This window comes from Myxocyprinus asiaticus, chromosome 32 (assembly GCF_019703515.2).
Source record: "Myxocyprinus asiaticus isolate MX2 ecotype Aquarium Trade chromosome 32, UBuf_Myxa_2, whole genome shotgun sequence".
Taxonomy (NCBI): domain Eukaryota; kingdom Metazoa; phylum Chordata; class Actinopteri; order Cypriniformes; family Catostomidae; genus Myxocyprinus; species Myxocyprinus asiaticus.
Window position 1 is genome coordinate 44,883,142 of NC_059375.1, and position 7,792 is coordinate 44,890,933.

The 7,792-nt window shown below is 38.6% G+C and overlaps 1 pseudogene; it reads right to left on the reverse strand.

The window, feature by feature from the left end:
* Positions 1 to 2,904: 2,904 nt before the first annotated feature.
* On the reverse strand, positions 2,905 to 7,788 carry LOC127423549 (growth hormone-inducible transmembrane protein-like; annotated as a pseudogene).
* Positions 7,789 to 7,792: the final 4 nt, after the last annotated feature.

The window sequence follows — 7,792 nt, forward strand, 5'->3', positions numbered from 1 at the left end:
GCAACTGGTCTCCAGTTTTTTAAAAGACCAAGGTCACCCTTCTTGGGCAGTAAAGACAGTATAGCTCTTTTACAACTTGTTGGTAATTCCTTCTTTTCAAAAGAAACTTTAAAAACCTCTAACATGTCTTCTTTAAATAAGTCCCAAAGATGTTTATAAAATTCTGCAGAAAGTCCATCAATACCAGGGGCCCGACCAACAGAAAGTTGTTGAACTGCTTTTGACAATTCCTGTATTTGTATCTCAGAGTCCAATTTCTTTTGCTGCTCAGCACTCAATTTAGGCAAATCCTTAAGTAAAAAGTCCATACTAGGGCCATCACACTCTTGTGCTCCAAACAGTTCATTATAAAAGTCCATTGCAAGTGTCCGCATCTCTTTTGGATCAGACGTCAAAGTTCCATTAGTTTGTTTCAGATGTAGCTTCTTTTCTTTCTAGACTAAAAAGAAAGAACTAGGAGCGTCCATGTCCTGCAATGAGGAAAAAAGGGCTCTGATTAAAGCTCCTTTTGCATGTTCATGAAGAAGAGAACCTAAAGCATTCTTTTTTTCTTCAACATTCCCACATCTGCTAAATTATTGTTACTTACACTCATTTCAAGTTGTTCAATGTCTCTTTCAAGTTCTCTAATAGTTTTTTTAAACAAACTATTATTGTGAGCGGTATAATTTTGACAGAAAATTCTTATTTGGGTTTTCCCCACCTCCCACCATTGTACAATATCATCATATTCACTTTTTGTTCTCTCCATTCATGCCACAATAAAACAAACTTTTCACAAAAAAACCACATCATGCAATAATTTAACATTAAAATGCCAATAAAAACTAGAGCGTTGTGATTTTTTTCAAACTTATTTCAAATAAACACAAATGATGATCAGAAAAAACATTCGGAGAAATAATAGATTTTAAAACTCTATTATTCCTGTTTCTACTAATATAAAACCTATCTAAACTTGCTGAACTAATATGTGCATTGGACACTTTAACCCAGGTGTACTGTCTTGCCTTTGGATGCTGTTCTCTCCATACGTCAAATAAATCATAATCTCTAATAATATTACTTAAAACATTTACTGAGGGAGGGCAGGGTTCCTCTCCATTTCTATCTAAAGTAAAATCTAGGGTACAATTCCAGTCACCACCTAAAATTAAAAAAGCATTCTTATCAAATTGCCTTAAACCATCTTGTACTTTATTAAAAACCTAGTTCTCTCTGCTCCAATATTTGGAGCATAGGATATTAACAAGTACAAACAATTGGCCCATTATATCAACTTGAACAGCTAAACACCGTCCTCTTTCTATCTCACAAGAAGAAACAACAGTCATATTTAAATTTTTCCCAAATAAAATAGCAACACCCCCACTTACATTAGAGCCATGACTAAAAAAGATATTTCCTTCCCACAACATTTTCCAGTCTATTTCATTTGTCATGTCACTATGAGTTTCTTGTAAAAAACTAATATTAATGTTGTTAGTCTGAATATATTCTGATAAAACTGCCCTTTTATTTCTATCCCTCCCTCCATTAATATGAATTGTTCCTAATTTTAAGCTCTCCATGAAAAGAGGGAAAAGAAAAAGAACAAGAAGAGAGAAGGAAAACAATCTAAGACAAGACAGAAGATTTACCCCTTGTGACATTAACATGGTTTGGTTAGTCTTTTAGTTGAGGTTTTCCCTCTCCGTAAATTTGTGACAATGTTCTTCAATCTAAACCATTTCCTTCTACTAAGCTCATCAAACCCCACAGACTTCTGTATTTTTCCCACTGAAATCAAAAACTTATTGATGTCTGGGAAAAACTTTCACACTTCAACTGTTCTGCCAAAAGTTTCATCTAAGAAATCATTAATTTCTTTTACAGTGTAGAGCTGTTCATCTCCACACTGAGAAGGGATGTCCGACATTTCAGAAATGTTATCATCATCACCTATCTCTTCCATACCATCACTAGTTCCTGTCTCCTCTATCTGTGAAAGAGAAGACTGTTCTGCACTTGCATTCTTGAGGCCGAGATGATGTTCTCAAAGCCAATCTGTTCACCCACAGCCACGAGCACATCTTCCACAGACGCACCGGCATCAGGCACACACTTGACTCCATGACGGAGTGAAAGAGAAGAATTCCACTCACTCGGGTGAGGTTCCATCTCCACACCCCGCCACGAGGTCGGAAAACAAACAAACAAGCAAGCAAGCAAGCAAACAAACACACACACACAAAATAAATAAATAAAATAAAAATAAATAAATAACAAACCAACCCAAAAAAGAAATAGGAGAAAGAAAAACGAAAAAAAAAAAAAAAACAGTCGCTCTTCTCACCCGTAAAATGCTCACACACCCAACAATCCCAACATGCAAAGCAAGAGAGAGAGAGAGAGAGAGAGAGAGAGAGACAGGGCAGTTCACAGCTTCTATATTATTCTTAACTCAGAAGACTGCACACAGTGAAAATAATGTGGACGATGATTCAGATATTTCCATTATTACATGTAGTTTATGTATTTGTCTAATCAATGGATGTTATCGATAACTTTAGAACTGTATTTTAGTTGCATAAGAACGTTATGCGCACATTTATGTCTCAGAAATGCTGCCTAGCTTGGATATGAGAGTTTCAAGGTACTAAAAAATAATAAATAAATACAATAATGTATACTTAATCAAATGTGTTTATTCTTGTTGGAAGGTTTTTTTTAAATTATTTTTTTATGAAAATATATTGTAAACATGACAAAAAGAATGAAGACTTAATGTATCTACTGTATACACACAGTTTTTTTTTAAAGAATATCTATTATTATTATCTAAAGTAAGGTACAAGAAAGAAAAAAGTACATATGATAAAGACTCTGACAGCTTCTCAACATCCTTGCCAGTGCCTGAATTAGTGTTCACGACATTCTACCTGTGTCCCAAATGCCGCAGTATGCACTTACAATATACACTATGCACTCAGCCATGCAGTGTATGAATTTTAAAGTGTAGCATCGTCCCGAATGGAACACTTAAAGATTTTTTACTACACGGTAGCATTCGCTGTTTAACAGCTGATGAAAGTGATGTTTCAAATGCATGTGATATGTTGCCGTTAGCTTTAGCTTGTTAGCCAACCTCAGTTCACCACTTATATCTCAAATAACGTACATATACACACAGCGTGGTGAGGCATTCAACTTATATTTGTAAGGGGCTGTCTTCACTAAAGTTTCAGAATACATGACGACATTTCCGGTGAGGGGAAAATAGTGAGCAACGATGCTCCCTGGTTTTTACGGTGCATTGTGGGATTTTTTTTTAGGGAGCGAACCATTTTGCGCTTGAAACAGCCTTTAAAATGTCTGACTCACCTGAGCAGTGCCCTGACTACTGAACTATGGAGCTGATTGAGACGCACCCAAGGTGTAAACTAAAGCAGTGAATGTGATGATCAGTTAGTATTATGTAAGTTATGTCTGATTTCTTTTGAGATTTTAAAGTCAGACACACCTGCGACAGTGCAGATGTTGGCATTAGCTGGCTGTGGCCTCCTTTCAGGATTTAATCACCATGTGAACACAGATGGCGGACACAAGGATTATTCACTAATCTCACTGTCATCTGGCGTGTGAAGTCTCGATCTGTCCTCAGAATCTCTCAACAGCAAAAACAAAAACTGCCACTGACAGACACAGATTTACTTGTGAGAGTGTTTTTTATGTTATGGTATATCTGTATAAAAACGTTTAATGGTAAAAACCCGGTCCTAAAAGCTCAAAGAAAATGATGAAATGTTGAACTAGTAGATGATAATTAATTTTTTTTAAAAGTACATTTTGAGTAAAGATGCTGACTATCACACCTGGAGTCACAAGTTCGAATCCAGGGCGTGCTGAGTGAAGGTCTCCTAAGCAACCAAACTGGCCCGGTTGCTAGGGAGGTTAGAGTCACATGGGGTAACCTCCTCGTGATCGCTATAATGTGGTTCACTCTCGGTGGGGCGCGTGGTGAGTTGTGAGTGGATGCCGTGGAAAATAGCGTGAGGCCTCCACATGCGCTACGTCTCCACGGTAACGCGCTCAACAAGCCACATGATAAAATGCGCGGATTGACGGTCTCAGACACGGAGGCAACTGAGATTCATCCTCCGCCACCCAGATTGAGGCGAGTCACTACACCACCACGAGGACTTAGAGCGCATTGGGAATTGGGCATTCCAAATTGGGGAGAAAAAAAAAAGAACATTTTGATTCAAGTCTTTAATGTGTTACAATAAATTTATTTTGTAAAGAGATTAAGAATCAGCAGGTCAATCAACATCACTCTACTCATCTATAAGTGATATCTGTCAAGTTTTTCTGTGCCACAGACAGTAACAGTTCAACACAAGGTTGGTAAAATTTATTTTTAAAGTGGTGCTGTACTCATTTCATGTCTACTTAAATGTGGTAAACTGTGCAATTAAGATCTAGTAAAAGTAGATTCAACTGAAGTTTATTGAACCATAAATGTGAAACTGCAGGAATACCAGAATCTCTGTGACACAAGCGTAAAACTAAAGCAATGCACAGATCCTTAATGAACAGACTTTAGTAGCTTCACTTTCTGCAATAACTGGAGTCTGTAGTGAGCTAAACGCTTATTAGTAAAATAAATACAAATATTGTTTGTAATTACACAAGATATGGATAATAATAATAATAATAACAACAGCTTTTTACTGTCTGATGGTTTAAACATGTAATTGAGCTGAGAGCAAACTGAATGTTTTAACTAAATGCAGCTACATTTTCTTCTTGATGTTTCCCATCAAAACAGTCTCATGTCTCGATGTCTGCTGATGTTTACTTCTTTCGGTTTCCGCTGCCGTTGGCGAGAATCATCACCAGTCGCATGAAGATGTTTATAGTGTCCATGTAGATGCCCATACATCTGTAGAATAACAGCCACAAGCACATTACAGTGATGAAACAGTTGTAGAATTAATAAAAGATCACATTCAGTCACACTCTGCTGCACATTTAAATGATGGACAGAGTTCATGTAAACTGATTAGATTTGCTTCCACGTGTTCACAGAAAAAACATACATGTTAATGGGGTCGTATTTCTGAACACCGTACAGAGGATGCGTCTCAGCGTACTTCTTTCTGCGTGTCATACAGCAGGAACATGCTGAACAGAACCAGACCTCCATAAACCGCCACCGAGTACAGACTGGCCCAAGGCGCAGAGGTGGGTGGCAGGAACATGGAGCCTTTGGAGGAGAAACATCGTTTCATCAAACCACAAACAGATCAAAGTGCCTCATTAAACTGATCTGCTGGACTGCGAGCACTTTGTACCCAGAGAAGAGGTGAACACCACACCAAAACCCACAGTGAGCGGGCCGCCCATGAGAAACTTCTCACTTGGCGCACACATGGCCACGGTCTACAAACCGCCCACAATGCCTGCTGTGTACCAGGCTGCTCGAATCATCAGAGGGCCGCCCAAAAGAGTTAACGGAGCAATAACGGCTCCCATGACACCTGCACAAAAACACAAACAGTGCTGAACATTAAGCTGTGTTTGTTTGTCTAAGAGGATCAATAACTTTCATGTGAAAACAAGTTTCTCTCTTTTGAGATTTTCCTTAGAGCTCAATAAAGGTGAATGTTTCTTAACCCTTTCCTGGAGGACACATTTTGGCTGTGTCCTTTTTCTATCATGCCTGATTCTACTGATTAGCTAATCAATATGGTGCTCCATGATCTTAACTGGGTGTGTCAAACAAGGGAAACATATATGTGTTGCGTTAGTCCTCCAGGAAAGTGTTGAACAACAACTCAAGCGTGGACTGTGCTGCCATCTAGAGGCGTGTTAGAAAACTGCATCATTTCTGGCTTCTGAAGGTTCGACAGCTCTGATCAGACCGTTAAACACTTTACCTGCATGTAGCGCCCAGGCCAGGTGTTCGGCAGAGGACTGTGCTCGTACGAGATTGACCTCACCAACATTCCTGCACCGATCATGGCAGCAAACGTTGCCCCAATTGCCTGTGAACAATAAATAAGAGAATATTTGAGGAACTATTGGAAGTTCTAGCAAGTCCAGGAAACAATCCAGGAAACTGCACTTGAATGCTCAATAATAAACTCAATATGGATATTTCATTGAGAGATAGATCACTGCAATATAGAATTACAGTATGCGTTCACATCCACTTCATACAGCTGATGTTACTATATGTTACTATACTAGTTCATGCAGTAAGAAATGATTGTTATGAAGATTGTACTTAATAGGGAATATTTAAAATTACCAGCCAGGATCCCCTCATCATGAGTCCCATGAGCGCTGGCATTCTGCTAACGGCTACAGCAGAGAGCGCCGTCAGTCCCACGCTGCCTGCGAAATACATGTATGTGTACGTACTGCGGCCAGATGCTGGAAAACACACAAACACTTTCAGATTCTGCAGGCGTTCAGTTGTGCGTTTATTCCAGCAGAGAATGATTCTTACATGATAAACTGTAAACATGCATTTATTTACTGTATTATGGTCACAACTCAATACGATTCAGTAACTGCAGTGCAGGATATGAGGCCACATCACATACATGATCTAATGATGGTCAAATATCTCTAAACTAGTTCAATAACCTGAAACCACTGATGCCACCTCAACAGACACGTGCTGACATTGAAATAAAGTGTAGCTGACAAATGATCTGATTACAAGCTGTATTTTGAACAAGCCATCAGGATCTGACTGCACGATTCAATGAGAAGTTCAATCGTTACGTCTATCTGCACAGCTTGATGTAAACTGGATTTTGGTTTTATGTTTGAAGCTGAATGTCTTACACGGCTTTCTCGATGGCTCCCATCTCATTCAACATTCCGAGTCCATAATAACACAAAGCTGCCAATCCAACCGCCGCACCTCCTGCCACAATCAATCTGCCCATGTTGTCAACTGCGAATGAGAGACTCACATACGTCATTCATCACATACAGAACACTGTGATGTTCAGATGCTTTTAAAAAGGGCTCATAAATATTCACTCTTATTTTGTTTAGTCATTCTAATACACAGATATTTAAGTATAAATAAAAAGAAAAATATTACATTTACAATTAATGGGCCATATTCAGAAAACATGAGTATTTCAAGAAAGTAAATCCCAACCCATTTAATTAAATGTGTGACTTTACGTAAGAATGGTTTTATTGTCAAATTTACACAGAAATTCATTCTGCTTGTGTTTCATGAATAACGTCCAAAGTTTTATGCTGATTTACAGCCAAGTGCTTTAGATAAATCTAAATATATATTAATAAAAGTTTTCTGCGTCGAGGAACATAATGTGTTTGAAAGGAAATGATAACGTAACTCACTTTAATAGCTGTGTCTGTAGCAGGTTGAAACGCTGCATCCTGAAACTGTTCTTTTGAAGTCTTGCTTCATCTGAATCCAAATCTGGCTTTGGAGGAAAACCCCTGATAAACGAGAAATAACAGAACTGACCGGACACCGGACACCGACCACAGAGACGCTCCGCAAACACGACACACGGGAAAGAAACATCGCCGTTGATCTGTCAGAGAGACACATGAACACAACTGATTATAAACACAACAGCAAACGCTGCACTGTCATATCAAAACATGAAATAAAATAGTTAAACTCACCGCTCGGTTTGTTGTCTAATTCACCTCTGACGCAACACTAAACATTCATGTGACGTCACACGCAAGCGACAGTTACGCAATGCACTATTGGACTTGTAGTGTCACAGACATTAATATTATAGTC